At 49.6% G+C, this 20,278-nt stretch overlaps 1 protein-coding gene across 8 annotated transcripts in view; it reads right to left on the bottom strand.

Moving 5' to 3' along the window:
* Positions 1 to 20,278, bottom strand: part of CALCOCO2 (calcium binding and coiled-coil domain 2) — a 746,974-nt gene that overhangs the window by 482,888 nt on the left and 243,808 nt on the right. The gene's annotated exons all lie outside the window — the stretch shown is intronic.

A 20,278-nucleotide genomic window follows, 5' to 3' on the forward strand; every position in this document is an offset into this window, starting at 1 on the left:
ACCGTATTTCACACAAAGCCTCCCTTCCATGGACTGTCAATGGTACGCAAGATAATCCCAGACCTTGTAGAGTAGACTTCAGCATACTTATAAGAATGCAGGAAATCTTATTAGCCCCACCAAGGATTTCTGCTAAACTAAATAGTCATTGCATTGCTCTGCCCGTTTACTCTTCTGTAAGTGGAAGAGCAGTTTTAATTCCTTGTACTCAATAATAACTGCACAAAGAACAAGTTACTTACCCTTGTTAATGTTCTTTCGACTGGATGTTCCTCCCACATATTCCTCATCCACGAAATCCCCTATATCCAGCTTCAGCTGCTTCGGAAACATTTTTTGGCAGAGGGCGCAGTGCGTCGATGCAGTCAGCTCGATGTCCCTCAAGGGCCTCCGTCTCGAGGATGACGTCATCGAAGGTATATATGGAACGCGCAGGGCCTGTTTGCTTCAGTTCTGTTTGTTCGTGTTTTTCTTACAGTAGACCTACCAGCATTAATGTGGTTTAGACCATACCAAACTCTGAAGGAGCGTTAAATGTAATTCACAGAAATTCTACTGCGGGATAGGCTGGGAGGGGTGATGAGGAATACGTGGGAGGAACATCCAGTCGAAAGAATGTTACCTGGGGTAAGTAACTTGTTCTTCAAATGGATTGTGTCCTCCCACGCATTCCTCACCTATGATAGACTCCCAAAGCAGTATTAGTTTTGGCGGAGGGAGTATGAATTTTGTAATCAAGGTTTGTTATGAACCGAATGAAGGACTGCTTTCGCAAAGCTTTCATCCTGGCTTAAGGTGGAATCAAGGCAGTAATGTTTTGTCAAAGTGTGAATGGAAGACCAAGGGGCTGCCTCACAAATCTTTTATTTGAGCCCCTCTTTGCAGAGCAAAAGTAGCCGCCATGCCCAAAGTGGAATGTGCTCTCAATCCTTCTGGGGGATCTTTCCCGGCTAGTCTATCATATTCAGTAATAGTTTATATAATCCATCTGGACAAGGTTTGTTTAGTTACAGCCTGTCCCAGTCTATGTCCAGTATATCCTATAAACAGTTGTTCATCTAGACAAAACTTTGACATTCTTGAAATGTAGACACTCGGTCCTTCTTGGGTCAAGTCTGTGTAACCTTTCCTCTTCCTTGCCAGGATGAAGTGGTGGGTAAAGGTAGGTAACACTAACTTTTGTCCGAGATGAAAATCTGATATATTCTTAGGTCGGAATGAAGGTTTGACCTTAAGAAGATAGTGCCTGCAACTCACTCACCCTACGGGCTGATGTTAACGCTACTGACAAGATGGTTTTGAATGTTTGTAGTCTGGTTCAAATGGGCCACACATGAGAAATTTCAAAAATAGATTAAGGTCCCAAAAAGGAACTTGAAAAGGAGATGGAGAGAACACGTTAGTGAGTCTCTTCAGAAATTGTACTACCAAAGGTATTTTAAAATACGACGTTTCCTCAGACGAGCGCTTGAAGATGGAAAGCACTGGCAAATAACCTTTAATGTTTCCAACCTCGAGCCCCAGATTAGCCAAATGAAGCAGAAAAGATAACCCCTCTGGTGTTTTGCATAGAAAAGGATCCACATTCTTATCCCTGCACCAGCGACAGAATGTGTTCCAACTGCAGCGGTACAAAGACTTTGTTGCTGGCCTTCTGGCCGAAAGCAAGATCTCCATTACATCATCCGGGAGGTCCCAATACGTATCTCAACCTCTCAGAGACCATGTGTGAAGGTGGACCATGTTGACCTCTGGATGGGGAACCCGAACCTCCCCTCGCGAGAGAAGGTCCTCTCTTAGTGGAAGAAGTGGAGGGCAGATGGATATGTCCAGAAGGCCTGGGTACCGGTATCCGGTCATTGCATCGACAACCAAAGCATTGACAGCCATACCATCTAAAAAAAAGCATCTAATGCAGATTTTTAGATGGTAAAGGGTTTAGTTTAATAAAAATGGGTTTCAAAGGTTAAAAAAAAGGTGGGTTGGGGTGCGCCCATAAAAAAAAGGAAACGAAAATGCATTAGACACTTTTTTAAGATGGTATGGCATTAGATGCTTTGGCTGTCGATGCAGACGATAAACCCTGGGTAACGCGTCCTACTGGCCCAATCCGGAGCGATTAGAAGAACAAGTTACTTTCTTACCTGGTAACGTTCTTTCGATGGGATGGTCCGACGACGTATTCCATATCTATGACATGTAATCACCACAGCTGTGCTGCTTCGGAAACTTTTTCGGCGTCTGCGTCCTGCGTCGATGACGTCGATGCGCCGCCGTCGAGGACCTCCTCCGACGTCCGACGTCATCCGATGTGATAAGTAGGACGCACGACGCCAGTAGCCTCAGTTGTAGTTTTTTCCCCCAGAACGTGTGACATTAGTCAACTGCCAGTCCGACACAAAGCCTTGCGGAACGTAAGCTGCAATCGCAACAGAAATTCTGCAGCGGGGAAGGCAGGGTGGGAGCGATATGGAATACGTCGTCGGACCATCCCATCGAAAGAACGTTACCAGGTAAGAAAGTAACTTGTTCTTCGAGGGGATTGGGTCCTCCGACGTATTCCATATCTATGACAGACTCCCAAAGCAGTACCAAATCAAGGAGGAGGGAAAGAATTTAGAAACAAAATTTAGAATAGCCAATCAAATAGCAGAGCAAAGGACCGCCTTGCCAAAGGCCAGATCCTGCCCTCTGATGGAATCGAGGGAATAATGCCGTACAAATGTATGTACTGAAGCCCAGGTGGCAGCATCACAGATGTTGCGAATAGGAACACCCCTCTGCAGGGCAGTAGATGCAGCCACGCCCCTGGTAGAATGGGCCCGCAAGCCAGCCGGTGGGTCCTTACCCGCCAAGCGGTAACACTCCGAGATGGCCAAAATAATCCAGCGTGACAAAGTCTGTTTCGTCACAGCTTGCCCCAAGCGCTTACCAGCGTAACCAATAAAGAGTTGATCGTCCACTCTGACCCGGGACAAGCGAGAAACATAAAAGCTCAAAGCTCTCCTAGGATCAAGCCTATGGAGCCTCTCCTCTTCCTTACCAGGATGCGGAGGAGGATAGAAAGCCGGAAGAACAATCTTCTGGGCCAAATGAAATTCCGTCACTACCTTTGGAAGAAAAGAAGGACGAACTCGAAGGACAACCCTGTCCTTGTGAAATACAGTGAAGGGTGGCTTAACAGAAAGTGCCTGTAACTCACTCACTCTGCGAGCGGAAGTAACCGCAACTAGAAACGCAGTTTTCAAAGACAACAGCCTCAAAGGGCAAGAATGTAAAGGCTCAAACGGAGCACCCATAAGAAACCTAAGAACAAGGTTTAAATCCCAACCGGGCACCAGGAAAGGCGACGGAGGGAACACATTAGTGAGCCCTTACAGAAACTGTGAAATTAAAGGGATTTGAAAGTAAGAACATTCTTCAGATGAGCGCTTAAAGATGGACAGCGCCGCCAGGTAACCTTTAATGGTACCCACTTGCAAGCCCCTGTGGGCCAAAGAAAGCAAAAAGGACAGAACCATGGGGATGTCACATGCAAAAGGATCCACATTCTGAACTCTGCACCAGTCGCAGAACTTACGCCAACGGCAACGGTACAGAGACTTAGTTGCGGGCCTTCGGGCCGAAAGCAACACCTCCATCACGTCTTCAGGGAGGTCCCAATTCTTATACCTCAACCTTTCAGAAGCCAAGCGTGAAGGTTGAGGGATCCGACCTCTGGATGGAGAACCTGACCCCCCTCCCGTGAGAGCAGATCGTCTCGGTAGGGAAGACGACGTGGAGGGCAGATGGACAAGTCGAGAAGGTCCGGGTACCACGTCCTCCGAGCCCACGCCGGAGCAATGAGGATCATCCGGGAACCGAACTTCCGCAACCTCCGCAGCACTTGCGGGATGACGGGGACTGGAGGAAACGCGTACAGCAGCGGGAATGACCACTCCACCACAAACGCGTCGCCTAAGGCTCCTTTCGGAGGAAATTCCCGCGAGCAAAACCTCTCGCACTTCCGGTTGACACTGGAGGCGAAGAGATCCACTTGAGGGGTCCCCCAAAGGGCGAAGATCTCCAGGAGAATCTCCTGAGCCAACTCCCACTCGTGAGAGATCGCGCTCTGCCTGCTCAGAGCGTCCGCCGTCACGTTTTCGTCTCCGGCCAGATGAACTGCCGAGATCGAAACTTCCTGCCGGATGGCCCAGAACTCGAGCTGCATCGCCTCCCTGCACAGAGGAAGTGACCCTGCCCCCCCCTTTTTGTTGAGGTAGTGCATGGCCACAGTGTTGTCCGTCATGATCAGGACAGCCTTTCCTCGCACAGTCGGCAGAAAAGCCTTCAGGGCTAGCCTGACGGCCCTCAGCTCCAACAGATTGATATGGAGTCTGGACTCCGACGGAGACCAACGACCGCTGACTGTCAGCCCGTTGGCATGAGCTCCCCATCCCGTGAGGGATGCATCCGTCACGATCGTCACCTCTGGCCAGGGTAGCCAAAACGGAGCCCCCTTCATCAAGTTGCCTTTGACAGCCCACCACAGAAGGTCCCGGGCGACCGAGGGCGGCACCTGAACCGGGTCCGACATCCCGCCGGAGGACTGCGACCATTGCGTCTTGAGTGCCCACTGCAAAGATCTCATCCGCAGGCGAGCCTCTGGCACCAGAAGAATGCAGGATGCCATGAGGCCGAGCAACCTCAAGAACTCGAACGCCGGGAGCGTCTGGGCATGCTGAAACTTGTGCACCATCTGCTGAATGTGAAGAGCCCTCACCTGGGGAGGAAAACACTGCCCCAGGGAAGTGTCGAGCACTGCTCCGATGTACTGGAGCCTCTGTGTTGGCGTCAAATGGGACTTCTTTAAATTGAGGGAGAAGCCCAGCCTGTGAAGGGAGTGGCAGGCGACGGACAGATGATCCAGGACTTGCTCGGGAGAGCTCCCCCTGATCAACCAATCGTCCAGGTAGGGGTAGACGTGAATCCCCCCTTGCCTGAGATGCGCTGCCACCACCACCATGAGCTTGGTGAAAACCCTCGGGGCGGAGGTCAAACCGAACGGCAGGACCCGAAACTGAAAGTGCAAGTCGCCAACCGCGAACCTCAGGTACTTCTTGTGTTTGGGATGGATCGGCACATGGAAGTAAGCATCCTTGAGGTCGAGTGACACCAACCAGTCCTGAAGCTGAAGGGCCTGGAGGACTTGAGAGAGAGTAACCATCTTGAACTTGTCCTTCCTGAGGAGTTTGTTCAAACCGCGCAAGTCCATGATGGGTCTCAATCCCCCGTCTTTCTTCGAAATCAAAAAATAAGGGGAATACCATCCCTTGTTCCTCTCCGCTACAGGCACCAGTTCTATGGCGCCTTTCTCCAGCAGGGCTTGAATTTCCTGCGCAAGGAGCGGATCCGGACACTTCAAAGAGAGGTTCCCCGGTGGATTGTCGCGAGGCCTGTGCCGAAAGGGAAGACAGTAGCCGTGGGTTATGATCTCCAGAACCCACACATCTGAAGTAATGGCACGCCACTCGACAAGATGCTGCGCCAGCCTTCCCCCAACCGGCGAACCATGGTACATGGCCTCATGACTAAGTAGGAGCGGCTGCGGCGTTACCTGAGGGCAAAGAGGCAACTGCCCGAGCGGCCTTGGCACCACGGGTACCTTGTCGTCCACCTCTGGCACCCCTGCGTTGGCCCCTTTGACTGCCAGCTCCTCTCGCTCTACCAAAGGACGAGTAATAGCGAAAGGAGCCACCCCTCCACTGCTGTCCCCTAGGACGAAAAAGCGGAGGTTGGCGAACTGCAGCGCCCAACGACTTCGCTGCAGCTTTTGAGGTCTGCAACCTCTCAAGGCTCTCGTCAGCCTTGCTGCCAAAAAGATGTTCACCATCAAAGGGCATGTTGAGGAGCCGGGACTGCACATCAGGAGCAAACCCCGACTTCCGCAACCACGCAAACCTGCGTATCACGGTGCTCGCCGCCATGGACCTACTGACGCATTCAGCTAAGTCCAAACCCGACTGAACGGACTCACACATGGCATCCTTACCATCCTGGACCATAGCAAGGAAACCATCCCGTTCGACCCCTTCGGGAATATGTTCAGCCGCTAACGCAACACAGTTCCACAGAGTGTGCGTGAAACGCGACAAGGCACAAACGGAGTTGGCCGCCTGAAGCGCCATACCACCAGAAGAAAACACCTTCTTCGCCCAGCCATCAAAACGTTTGTCATCCCTATCAGGAGGGATGGTAGGGTACGACGCCTGCTTTGCCGGGGCCGTGGCCGCCTGCACCACCAAACTTTCCGGAGTGGGGTGCCTGGTCAAGTAGCAGGGGTCGCCACTGGCTGGACGGTATTTTCGCGACAAGGATCTGCCCACTGCCGGGAGACTCTCCGGAGCAGTCCAAGCCGCCGCCACCCTACGCTGTAAAGCCATATGGAACGGCAGTACCGGGTCAGTTGGGGGACCAACATCAAGGATGTCCGTCAGATCATCCTGCACAAACTCCCCTGGGGGAGCAGACCATCCCAGATACTCAGACACCCTAGCCATAAGGCGCCGGTATGAGGAATCGGCATGGGAGCCAGGCTCAGGCCGACCAAATTCCACCTCCGGAGAGGTGTCCAGTCCACTGGCATCATGCAGCGACTGCCTCAAATCGTCAAATTGACTATGGCCCGAGACAATGTCATCCGGCACCTGACTAGGAACCAGGCCATCCGAATCCTCATCCGCCTCTGAAATATAATCCAAGTGGTGGAAAGGCACCCGAGAGTGCCTGCTCTCAACCAGAGCCTTCCTAGGGGGAACACCCGAGACACGGGGCACCTCCGACACGAAAGGCGTCGATGGCGTCGAGCGAATCGGCGCCGACGTCGAGAAAACCGGCAACGGCGCCGAGAGGATCGGCGTCGACGTCGAGGAAATCGGCGTCGACGTCAGATGCAGCGCCTCCAGTATCGGCGGCGTCGACACAGCCCTCGAAGCCGGAGCTCCGAGCCTGTCCCTCGACGACCTGACCGTCGACGGCTTCGACGACTTCCTCGGAGCCGGAGCCTCGAGAAAGCCTGTCGACGCCCTCGACGCCTCAGACGTCGATGTCTTCCTCGAAGACATCACAGGTGCACACGGTCTCGATCGCGTCGAGGACCGGGACCTGGAACGGGTACGGCGAGAACGAGCCCCCTTGTCCGAACGGGACCTCTCCCGTGACTCGCGCCGACCACTCTTGCGAGCGGTGGCTCTCGACCTCTCACGGCCGACCCCACTCGGGGGCGCGGACGGTTGAGTACCCTGCGACTCAAGAATCGCCAACATCTTCTTCCCGAAGGAAGCCCATTCCTCCGGCGTCGCACGGCTGGTGGGGTAACCGACGTGCCGGGCAGAGTCCTCTGAAGAGGACCTGGAAGGCGACCGGTGTCGGCGCTTCCGAGAATGCCTCGAAGAGGCTGAGGAGTGGCGAGACCGACTCCTAGAAGAAGACCGACGAGACTTCCGACGATGACGCGGAGAGTCACCCCTCGAATCATCCGTCGAAAGCCCCGCCGACTTCGACTTCCGGGGCTTGGACACCCGACCTACCGACAATTTCTTCTTACGTTCGCGTAAGGCCTTGGACGTGAGCGACAGGCAGTCGACACAGTCATCCGTGTCGTGGGCCTCCCCGAGGCACCAGAGGCAGGCATCGTGCGAGTCAGTCACCGACAACTTGGACCCACACTCCCCGCACTTCTTGAAGCCCGGACGCGGGGTTGAAGACGAAGTGGAAGACATCGTCGAAGGAATAATCACAAACGAACAGGTTCGAAGAACCGGAAAGAACAGAACTCCAATGAGTCGAGGCTAGAACCGAGAAACACGAAGCAACACGTTCGTGGAAAAAACGGAACTGAGGCTACTGGCGTCGTGCGTCCTACTTATCACATCGGATGACGTCGGACGTCGGAGGAGGTCCTCGACGGCGGCGCATCGACGTCATCGACGCAGGACGCAGACGCCGAAAAAGTTTCCGAAGCAGCACAGCTGTGGTGATTACATGTCATAGATATGGAATACGTCGGAGGACCCAATCCCCTCGAATCATGGATTTCTCAAACTTTCTCAACCTCCTGATCACGTGATGAATGACTGGGACTGGAGGAAAAGCATTCCTCTTGGGGGAAATTCCATGAAGCAGAACAGTTTGCACTTCCGACTGACACTGGTCGTGAACAGAGCCACTTGAGGGGTTCCCCAAAGGGTGAAGATCTCTTGAAGGGCTTCATGAGCTAATTCCCACTCGTGGGAGAGACAGCTCTCCCTGCTCAGAGCGTCCGCCGTCGTATTCGTATTATAGGTGAACTGCTGATAAGAAGATTCCTTCTTGTATTGCCCAGAACCAGAGCTGCATTGCCTCTCTGTACAGTGGTAGTGATCCTACGCCTCCTCCCTTGTTGAGGTAGTACATGGCCACTGTGTTGTCCGTCATTATCAGTACATTGTTTCCCCATACAGACAGCAGAAAAAGCCTTCAGCGCAAGTCTGATTGCTCTCAGCTCCAAAGGTTAATATGTAGTTTGGACTCCGATGGAGACCAACGACCACCGGTTGCCAGATCGTTGGCATGGGCTCCCCACCCTGTGAGTGAGGCGTCCGTAACTACTGTTATCTCCGGCCATGGTTGCCAAAAAGGATCTCCCTTCAGAATGTTGTCCTGGCAGGCCCACCACAGAAGGTCCTGTGAGACTCTGCTCGGAATCTGAAGGAGGTCTGACATCCTGGGACCACTGTGTTCTGAGAGCCCATTGAAGGGATTTCATTCTCAGGCAAGCCTCTAGCACCGGGAAAATGCAGAATGCCATGAAGCCGAGCAACCTCAAGAAGTCGAAGGCCGGGAGACGCTGGGCACTCTGAAATTTGGTGACCATCTGCAGAATGCATTGAGCCCTCACCTCGGGTGGCAAGGTTTTTCCCAAGGATGTATCCAGTACAGCCGGATGAATTGGAGCTTTTGAGATGGTATCATATGGGACTTCTTGTAATTGAGAGAAAAGCCCAGTTTGTGGAGACAGTGGCAGGTTACGCTGAGATGATCCAGGACCTGTTTGGGAGAACGTACCCTGATAGGGCAATCGTCCTGGTAGGGGTAGACGTGAATCCCCCCCTCTCCTGAGACTCGCCACCACCACCATCAGTTTGGTGAATACCCTCGGGGGGAGGTCAGCCCGAATGGCAGAACTCGAAACTGATAATGAGAACCACCAACAGAGAACCTCAGGTACTTTCTGCGCTTGAGATGGATTGGCACATGAAAATAAGCATCCTGAAGGTCCAATGGCACCATCCAATCCTGGAGCTGGAGGGCCTGAAGGATCTGAGAAAGTGTGACCATTTTTAACTTTTCCTTTCTGAGGAACTTGTTCAAGTATCTCAAGTCCAAGATGGGTCAGTCCTCTGTCCTTCTTGGGGATTAGGAAATATGGACAATACCATCCTTTGTTCCTCTCCGTTACAGGTACTGGCTCTGCAGCACCTTTCTCTAGGAGGCTCAAAGTATCCTGCAAAAGTAATGATTCTGGAACCTTTAACGAATGGTGGATGATTCTGAGGTCTCTGAATGAAGGGGAGGCAGTAACCCTGGGCTATGGTTTCAAATGCCTGAACATCCGAAGTAATGTCTCGCCATTCTTTCGGATGCTGTGACAGTCTGCCTCCTACTGGGGTGTCGTGAGTCAAGAGGTTTTGAGGCGGCTGAAGCAGCAGCTGATGGTAAAGATGCTGCTGCTTGGGCGGGCTCTGCATCTCTCCCTCGTCCACCACACGAGAATCTTCTTTGGCCTCTTTGACCAGCCATTCCTCTCGCTCTTCCAACTGAAGAGTAGAATAGCGAAAGGAACCACCCCTCGAAGTCTGCAGTTTCTCAAGGTTTTCGTCAGCCTTGTTGCCAAAAAGATGAGACCATCAAAAGGCATATTAAGGAGTATAGACTGCCCGTCCGGTGCAAATTCAGACTTCCTTAACCACGCAAACCTGCGTATCATGGTGCTTGCCGCCATGGCTCTGCTGATACGGTCAGCAGAATCCAAACTTGACTGTAGATAGTCACACATGGCCTCTTTCCCATCTTTTACAATGGCCAGGAAGCCGTTTCTTTCTCCCCCTCTTGAATATGTTCAGCCGCCATGGATACGCAGTACAATAGGGTGAAGGTACATTTTGCAAGGGCACATGTAGAGTTGGCAGACCTGGGAGCCATGCTCCTGCCAGAAAAGACTTTGAGTAGGCGTCTATGCTCTTATAATCCCTATCTGGTGGAATGGTTGGATAGGCAGCTTGTTTGGAGGTAGAGGTTGCTGCTTGTTCCACCAGGCCTTCTGGGATAGGGTGTTTAGACAAATAGCTGGGGTCACTACTTGATGGTCTATATTTTTTTGTCAAATTTCTATTGACTGCCGGACTTAATTCTGTTGCTTCCCAGTTTGCACTTATTATTTTTTGTAGAGCAACATGAAATGGTAGGATTGGATCCCTTTGGGGGCCTTTGTCCAGGATATCCGTGAGGTCATCCTGTACGAATGGGAGGGCAAGCCTGCTCCATCCCAGAAAATCAGTGAACTTTCTCATTAATTGCCTGTAAGAGGCATCTGCGTTATCAGCCGGGTCTGGCTTGCCAAAATCAATTTCTGGAGAGGTGTCCAGCCCACTGGCATAAGTCAACGTGAGAGATTTAAAAAAATCCCTTTTTGGCAATTCGACAGCTCTCAATGAAAATCTGTCCTTCGTCCCGGGTCCGAGGGCACGCAGGATGTGGCTCTAGCCCTTTCCTTACCAGCTTCAGAAAGCGCGGTTGGAGCATTGCCTACTCGCTTCGAGGGAGCCTGTCTCTCGAAAATTGTAATTATTTCCTGCCTGAATGATTCTCATTCATCCAGAGTAGAGGCCTTAGTAGGGCAAGATATACTCCTCTCTGAAGATGAGTCTGACGAGGAAGATTTATGATTCCTTTTGTTCGATTTTCTCCTCGACGATGAGGAGTGGGGAGAGCCACTCTGTGACCTAGACAGTTTTGTTTTCTTCCGTAAATTTCCCTTTACGTTCCTTCAGAGCTCTCCCGGTCATCAATTGATATGACTGACAGGCCGAGGTCTTGTGCTCCACACCAAGGCACCACTAAAACACCCGATGTGGGTCCGTCAGCAACATTTTAGCGCTGCAGTCTTGGCATTTCTTAAACCCAGTCTTCGGGTTGGAGCCGAAGACAAAGAAATGTGCATAACTACGAAGTAACAATATGAAGCGCGCTGTAGTTCACGAAGCGATAGCTTACTCAGAAAAAACTGAATTGTAGCCAACGGGCGCTGCACGTTCCATATATACCTTCGATGACGTCATCCTCGAGACGGAGGTCCTCGAGGGACATCGAGTCGACTGCATCGACACACAGCGCCCTCTGCCAACATTTATTTTTGAAGCAGCTGAAGCTGGATATAGGAGATATCATATATGAGGAATATGTAGGAGGACACAATCCATTCAAAGGTCAGGCTGAAACAAATGTGTAGTGCAGCTCTTCTCCCTTTTTGAATGCTTCGTTATGGCCGCTTACATGTGCTGGAAATAGAGTGGGATGGAATTGAATGGTTGCTAACAAAGAGATATGGAATGTCTACCTATTAGTGATCTTTGCAAATTCTGATTTAATTAAGAAGAAGATGCAGCAATACTGCCATGTTGTGGCCAATGTAGAGGGGTGCATCTATTGTCAAAAGAAATCTGCGGAGATTCACACAAGGGAATGCTGTAGTTGATAGCTTGGTGCAAAGAGTTAGGTAACAGTCTGCTTTCGCCCAAGTGATTAAAGAAGGAGGGAGCTGAATTTGTAACACTGGCAAAGCTGGGTATAAGTGAGCAGATTGTCTTTGAATCAAAGACTATCATGGATGAAAGACTTAAATGGCCGCCAGTTCTTAAGAAATAGCTTTGATTCCTTTTTCTTACTCGTACACTTAATTAACTTTTTTCACAACTCATTGAAAGGATAATGTTGAGCCTTTTATGTGCATTGCAAATGAAATTATTATGTATGGTGTTTTCATTGTACTTTAAGTATGCAGCTTTTTTGAACCAATAATTAATGTCTATATTTTGTTAGTCACAACCAGAAGAGTGATTGATGGAATGCTTTGAATGAATCATGACCTTTGGCACTGTTCTGCTCTAACCACAAAACACCTTTTTCAGCCTGCTTTGCCATAATATAAGGGGAAAAGCATATACAAATGAGGCCTGGTCTCAAACCAAAAGGGGCACTCCAGCCCGAACCACTTGTCACATCCCTCTTGCACAAGACACCATGGAATCCCAGACATGTTTCAGACTTAATGGAGCATCATTAGTGAGGTGTAGCCTGAGAGGAACTCATGGTGACAAGTAAGACAGGCACATGTGATTACAGTTCAAGGGTGTTTATTGAACAATGAATTCTGTATTCAGGTTGGAAAAACACCCATTCTAAACCTAAATCTAGGACGGGAGCAAGCGTCAACCATCAAATGAAAAATAAGGCAGTCCTAGTGGCGTTGTGTCAAATAAAAAGGGCCTATACTAAGAAACCTATTGCCAAGCCTTACAACTAATACAAAAACATGGGTGTGGGAAAGCTTTCAAGAAGAAGTGTTCTCAAATAAAATGTCAGGATGCGGTCGCTTGGGTCTCCCATCCCCACATTTTGCACACTTGGTAAGATGGAAGCTTGGAGCACAGTACAGTCTCGGGCTTCTCCAGCACGAGACAACAGTTCTAATGGCAGTTCTCAGGACCGTCGATGGCCAAGTCTCATTTCCTTTGAAAGTCTCTTGCATTCGGGGCCTGACATGTGCAAATAACAAAAACAAAAGTTCCTTTAACCAAATGAAAGTTCGTTGGGATGATAATGGTTCACTCGTTGGGTATCCCTCTTCTGGGCTCTGACCCATCACGTATTGTATTTCTCAAGTTATATGTCAGTTATTTCCTTCCTTGGAGCTTGGATGATAGCTTCATCCTTGGATCTCCCTCCGTTGGGCTCAGACCATTTTGACTGGCGGTACTTGGGTGATGGCTTCACCCCTGGATCTCCATCTGCCGGGCTCTGACCCTCCTTCGGGTTCACTCCTGCCGTTTCTTAACTTTGCTTTCACTTTTCATAATCTTGGGGTGGCAACTTTACACCCTTGGATCCTCCTCTGCTGGACTCCGACCTCTCTCCACTGTTAGCTTCCTTCCCCCGGGTTCACTATGGCTCTCGATTAAGGTGAAAGTGGCTCACCCCTGGGTCCCCCTCTTCTGGGCGCTGACCCCACTGTACTTTCAATGTTCACTTTTTACAAAGTTCAATGTTCGCGGGATTCACTTCCCTTTCTTTCACAGTGCTTGTAGATCAAAGTCTTTCGATTGTACAGGGATTTTGCTCGACCCTCTGTATGACCACTTTGACCTATTTCGCTGGCCCTCCTACGGCCTACTGGTATCTGTAGTTTCTCTCATCTGGGGCTCGACCAGATTCTTCTCGAGATAGCACTCACGTGGTACCGGTTTCCCTCTGCAGCTGGTCTCCTCTTCAACATTTTTTACAGTTCTTTACACAGCTCATTAAGCTTGGTTCAAACTTGCCACTTTGAGATTCTCTAACTCAACACAGCCCGGTTCTTATCTCCCCTCGACTCACCGGCTGTGATGAACCGCTGGACTTTTAGCTTTTCTTGAGTCAAATCCGGTACCACAGGCACGGGAGCTTCCCTTGCTCCTGCTCATCGGCATAAGCTTGCCCCGTGTACTGCTGACATCTTCTGCAAGGCACTTGTGCTACTGTTCGCAGTCTTAGGCTCTCTTCCGCGAAGGTCCCGTGGGTCTGAGACTAAAAGGGCAAAAGGGGTTGGAGTGTCCAAGTATTCTACAGGATCGGAAGGAAAAGAGGTGTCACATGGGATTATGGCTTTCGTATTTGGGTTTGGGGTGATCTCGGAAGGGTAGGTTTTGGAGGGTTTTTCGAGATAAACGAGAAGGGCTAGAGTTCTTATCGTGACTTGAATATGGAGTATTGTGGGAATGGTAGTGAGTTCTCAAAGCAGCCCGGGAGCTCGGAAAGTGACAGAGGGACGGGTTTGGTAGGGTTCTTGAAGCAGATGGGAATAACTAGGATTGTGAAATAAACCACAGGGATTATGGAAACGGTAGTACCTAACCCAAGTAGAGTGGGTGCTCGGAAAAGAAGAACTAGAGGAATGTGGAAAAGAATGTCCGGGAGTATCCGGATAAGAACCAAGGAATGCGGGAGTCTGGGAGTTGTGGTTCGTAACAAGTTTACCAGATGTGAATGGGTTGTTGGCTTTACCTTTGGGTAAGGAAGATTCAATGGGTGGAAGAGATGATGAGCGGGAATAGTTTATAAAAGCTTGAGAGATGTCATTCCCCTCACCATCCTCCCCGTGATCGTACCGCATCTCATCTGGGGAGTCCCGAGGCATGGCCACAAGGATTAACCAGGTCAGGGTTGCTTTTGTGGGTGGGAGCAAGCCTGGTTTTGATTATGGTCTTTCCCCTTCTGTGGTGGCATGGCAGGCTGAAAAAGCATGGTCAGGAGGGCTGCTGAGAGCAATTCCAGAGGCCATCATTCATTCAAAACCCTCCAGCCACCACTCTTCTGTTTTTCTATATTGAGTGGTTTTTATGTAATCTAATGTGATGCGTCATTTGTCTAGTGCCTTTCACCATTTGTATAGTCACAACGCGCTCTAGGTTGAACCCCCTCAGGGGACCGAAATACAAGGTATGGGAAATTCAAGTGGTGTTAGTATGCATGTGTGCATAGTAGCCAATACGAGGATATAAAGGATGGGCAAGTCCCTGATAGCCACCCATGTCTAGTTGGCATTTGAATGGGTGGAGAGAAGTAGTTTAGGGAGGTAGCCTGTGGGGTATACAAGAAGATAGTCATGTGTGTAGCTACAGTTTGAATTTTGTTCATGAAAGGTAGCTGTATTCTTATGGCAGAGGTGGTGTGCGAAGTGTCTTAGAGTAGCGTATGATAGCAGAGGCGTGCAGGTTGGTGGCCGTTGTGACGATCCTCGAGATGGTGTTATTTCTCCCTAGAAGGGTAGCCTCTTTCCATGAGGCTAGGGAGGTGCAGCCGCTAACCAATAGTCCCCATAGGGGTGGTAAAAAGTGCAGGAGGACCGCATGGGTAGGAACTCTCCTCCTGGGGATAAGAATGCGAGTCTGAGACACGGCCCCTTTAACTCCCGACCCCACGGTGTAATAACACCCAAACCATCTCTGCCTATGATCCAGTCTGAAACCATGTATTATTGTAAACGGTCAGACAATCTCCATGTAATGAGTACAGGGACAAAGAAGATCCAGAGCACGTTACAATCAAGTAGGAAGAGTGATCGACCAGCTGTTGTCAACCAAACTGACGTGACGCTGGGGCAGTCCCCACTTTTTAAACCAAACAGCAAAGAAGGACTTTGGTCTGTTCGGCATCCAATGAGGGAGTCCAGAGAAGGAGGACCGATGTGAAGGGTGTGCTTGGTCGCAACACACAAGCGCATTGGGGATGTCGGCAGAGTGTCAGCAGTAGCAGTAGTAGAAAGCGGAGAGAGCATCCTGCAAGTCAGCAGGACATCTACTCGAGTAGAAGAAGGTGGAAACCGCAGAATGAGCGAGAGATCGAGGAAAGGCGAAACTAGTACAGCGCCCTACCAAGAGGGAGACCGAATGAATCGAAGGGGAATCTATCAAGAAAAGGTTGAGCGAAGTGGAAAAGACTGAGCGTAGGATGCCCAGGGAGTATCTTGATAGTCGACGAGCCGGCATAATTGAAACCAAGAGAAAGTGCATTGGTGGCATGACATGTGGTGGGTGGACCGTGCGGTCCGGGAACGACACAAACCTCCAGCACTTGCCTACTTCCAAGCCACAGAGGTGATTACACAAGAAACAGCCAGAAGTACGAACAATATGCTACCTGGAAGGTCTGGATGGTGGGCTCAACACCGAACACCCAAACTGTCTATGACCGAGAGCTGTGAAGACAAGCAGGCCCAAATGAAAGGAAGAAAGAAACAAAACATCACAGAACCCCCCCAGGCAGAACCAGTGAAACGTTCACCACCCAGAACAGGCTACAGGAACAGGAGAAAGTCTGTGAGGGAGCCGCAGACTATGTAAGTGAAAGTCGAAGTACATACAAAAGAGACTTACTTTGAACCCTGCGCTGGCGCTAAAACATGTGCCTTCAAAGATCGAAGACGCAGATCCTTTGGAAGTCGTCTGCAAGAAGATTAACTCCCAGATCCAGGGGTCTTCGAGAGCATCATTGGTACGAACAGTATTCTCCTGGTGTACAGCATGGAAACTGCCAGCCTACGGGGCATGTGTTTGTGAGCCTGTTAGGCAGAAACCTGTGCAGTTCCCTTAGGGACCACTGCAAAAATTTTAGGACTACAGGTGTTGGTAGTAAACCCAATTGGTAGCAGTCTGTACCACCCACATTTACCTGGTAGCTGTGGCTGAGCAGTCAGACTTCCCTCAAGAAGAGTTAGACAGTATATAGAGTATACACATTAGGTACAAAAATACAGTAGCACAAGCAAACACTGACTAGAGTTTTGGTATAAAAGTATATAATTATTTATTTAAAAACACACTTGTAAAAAATACACTGGCACTAATATGTCAAGCAAGTTCAAACACAGTCACTAGAAATATATACACCTTCCTAATTAATTATTTCAACAAGTCTTAGGGAAACACACCACTTATTATCAAAACAGAGTTGAGCGCTTAACTAAGATGGCACTCTAATAATTATTTTAAAAAGGGAGCGAAAAGGCAGAAATAGGCAAACACACAATACCAACACTTTCTAAAGAACCACAGCAAGTCAAGAAAGGCAGGGTCTACTGTAGAGCAAAAAGTTCATAGGCGGACCCACTCTTGGAGAGCAAGGCAGAATGTGCCCAAGATCACACAGTTGAAGTACACTTTAAAAGTCTTTGCAGATAGTTCAAAAAGGAGTTATATCAGTTCAGAAAAGTTAGTTAACAGGACAAGGTCACCCCAGGATAGAGAGTCAAGGATTTACGGGACACCTTGGACAGTCTGTTGCAAGGGAGACCAGGCGGGACACAGTACCTGAAATGGTGAGAGAGCTCCAGCGGGGGCAGTTGTTCCTGGCAGCGGGTGCAAGTCAGTGCTTCGTCCAGGGGAAGAGAAGATCTCGACGTGGAGGAAAGTTGCAGGTCGTTGCACTGCCAGGGAAGAAACCAGCCGCAGAGTTTCCCGATTAAAAGGTACGATCCTTTTATTCGCGGTAGTGGTGAAGCGTGGCTATCCGGCCGCCGGGGTGCTTGGCATGGGCGATTCGACCACGAGACGATCCAGGAAGCGAAAAAGAGGCAAACTGGTTAACCCCACCAGCTCAAAGGAAGAAGACTCTCCTGGATGAAGATCTTCTTTGTCGTTGGGAAGTGGTGAGACGGTTCAGCAGGGCTCCACCGGTGGTGTCGTCGTTGCAGGTCGGCTCAGCTTCTCCCTCTTCGGATTCTTTAGGTCCTGTGGCGACTTCTGAAGTTCCAGTCCCCAAAGCCCTGCTTTTATGCAGAAAACCCCCATTCACCAGTCCTAGCTGTCAATCAAACATGCTAAGTGGTGAGCCGGGCGGCTCACCAATGGCCCGATCACACAAGAGTGCGACTTGAGTTGCCAAGGCAACTCAGTCCAGGGTGCCTATTCCCCCCTCCCACACATCCTGTAGACCCAAACAGAGTGGCACCACTTTTGGAGGCTTCTGTGCAGAAGCCCGCCAAAAGTGGAACAAAGGGCTCGACTTGGGTTGGAGTTACAGAGGCGAACACAAACGCCATTTTAAAACCGAGTCCTGGCAAAAAGACCCAACCGGGGAATAAATATTAAATAAATAACCCGGCGGTATCTTTAACATGGCACCAAAAAAAGTGGTGCGTTTAAAATGAATGGGAAAATCCCATAGTAAATATTCTTAAGGAATATTTCGCGTGGTAACCACTGCCACCAGCCAGAAACTCGACAAGGGGGGGACTGCACAGTGCCCCCTTGAAAACAGACCCAGGGGTAATCTAATTAACCCTTTCCAGTACTTCCACAATATGATGGTTTGTACTGGTTCTGTTCACAAATTTGGACTATTAAAGCCAATGGTGACTTTACATGCCCTGGGAGACTGTAGTCAGTCCCAGGGTATAGAGTCTATGTTTGGGGGTCACTATGACACCCCTGTGTTACTGCACTGAGGGCGCTGTGTAACACATATACCAAAAACACATGAAGCCCTATGGAGTAAAAGACCCCATAGCCCATAAAACACATACAAAGTCAAAGGACATTCTCAAATCATGTCTAAGAGTGGGAGAAAAAGAGTCTCACTCTTAGCAGGAGAAAAAAAATAAACCCCAAAAATCCAGCAAAGCTGCAGGGGGACTCACTAGGTTTGGGAAATCAGCCTTAACAGAGAATTCTCCCTAACAGAGCCCGAGGATACCTTTTGCTACACACAACAGTGCGCAATAGGTTGTCTTCCTTTTGTTTTCGTCAACACCATATCCTGCCAAGAGTCAATGCCCCTTTGAAACCAACGGGACACACGTTTTCCCTAAAAGAGAAGGAAGAGGCGCCTTTGTTCTAACTCGGTACGAGAGACACTGGCCTCAAGAGACCAAAGAGCAATCGACAAGCCTTTTCCTCGTCCTAGTTGGGAAATGTAGAGAAAGTAGAAAGGCAAGGAAACCCTTGGAGAGAACTACAAGATTTGTTTAAGAATTTCAAGATAAGAAGAACTGGGGAGCACGCTAGGAGAAGGGAGTCATTCTACTAGCCTCACCTGGAAATCGTGGAACTTTTTGTTTCTTTTTCTGGTGAACTTGGGAACCTGTCCTTTGTTTGTGAATCTTGGAACATTTCCCGAGCTTGAGAACGCTGCACCTTGAGAGCTCCAACCCCAGGAAGTCCTTCTCCTGGGTTATAGAAAGAACTCTTTCTTATATTAGGATTTGTGTTTAAGTGGTAGGGATACAACAGGACTTTAAACTTGGACAGTGAATTTGTGATTTGGACTTGAGACTTCCTGACTGCCTGAGTATTCGTTTGTTTGAGGTAGGGAAACCACCTCAAATTAGGGGTAGGTAGGTTTGCTTACCCGATAAATAAAAGTCTTTAACAATCACTTTATCACTGTTTGGTCAGACTCCTCATCCCATGCCACCACACAGTGCCTTCGGCTATATTGCATAAGCATGCACTGTGATAGGTTGAGTGCATTGGCTACACTCTAACAAAGGCCTAGATTCCCTATGTTCAACCTGCTCTAGGATTACCTAGATTTAATTCAATGGCTACATTGTACATGCATCCAGATGTAAGGAACAAGTTACTTACCTGTAACTGCTGTTCTCCAGCATGGGTCTGGCATGGATTCACATGCTCATGAATATTCCCCATCGTCAGGCTGGGAATCATCGGTAAAAGAAAAAACTGTTTCAGTTTCGTTTCTAAACTGACTTTTTCCTATAAACCAATCACTGAGCTCTGGGTCATACTGCCCCCAGCCAATGATTGCCCTCTACCTAAGCCCCTTCTCTGGCAGCCATCTTCAGATTTAGTAGCAGGTAAAGTTGCAGTAGGACCAAGAGAAGAGCTGCAGAGCGGCAGGTGGGAGGGTTCGCATGTGAATCCATGCCAGACCCATGCTGGAAAACAACAATTACAGGTAGGTAACTTGTTCCTTCTCCAGCATGGGGTCTGGCATGGATTCACATGCTCATGAATAAAGAATACAAAGCAATACATATTTACACAACCAAGGGAGGTAGCAAGGCTCAACGGAAGCAATCTCTTACCTCCTCATCAGGCTCACCTTCAAGCTAACAGGTTGTGCAGCACTGCTTGGCCGACTCTAGACTCCTCCCTGGAATCCCTGTCGACGCAATAGAATTTCGTGAAGGTGTGTGTCAGCCTCCATGTAGCATCCGTGCAAATGTCCAGCAGGGGCACACCAGACAGGAACGCCATCGTAGCAGCAATCCCTCTGGTAGAATGGGCTCCCGGACGGCCAGGCAGCCGTCGGTTTGCCAACCGGTGACAATGAGTGATGCAGCCGGAGACCCACCTGGAAATGGAAGCCTTGGACAGGGCCTTCCCATGGTTCACAGGACCAACAAAAAAAAAATCAGAAGTTTTCCGGAAACTCTTTGTGCGGGCCACATAAAACTTCAGTGCCCGAGCCACATCCAGCAAAT

The sequence above is a fragment of the Ambystoma mexicanum genome, chromosome 13, assembly GCF_040938575.1.
Source record: "Ambystoma mexicanum isolate Mex_15411 chromosome 13, UKY_AmexF1_1, whole genome shotgun sequence".
Taxonomy (NCBI): domain Eukaryota; kingdom Metazoa; phylum Chordata; class Amphibia; order Caudata; family Ambystomatidae; genus Ambystoma; species Ambystoma mexicanum.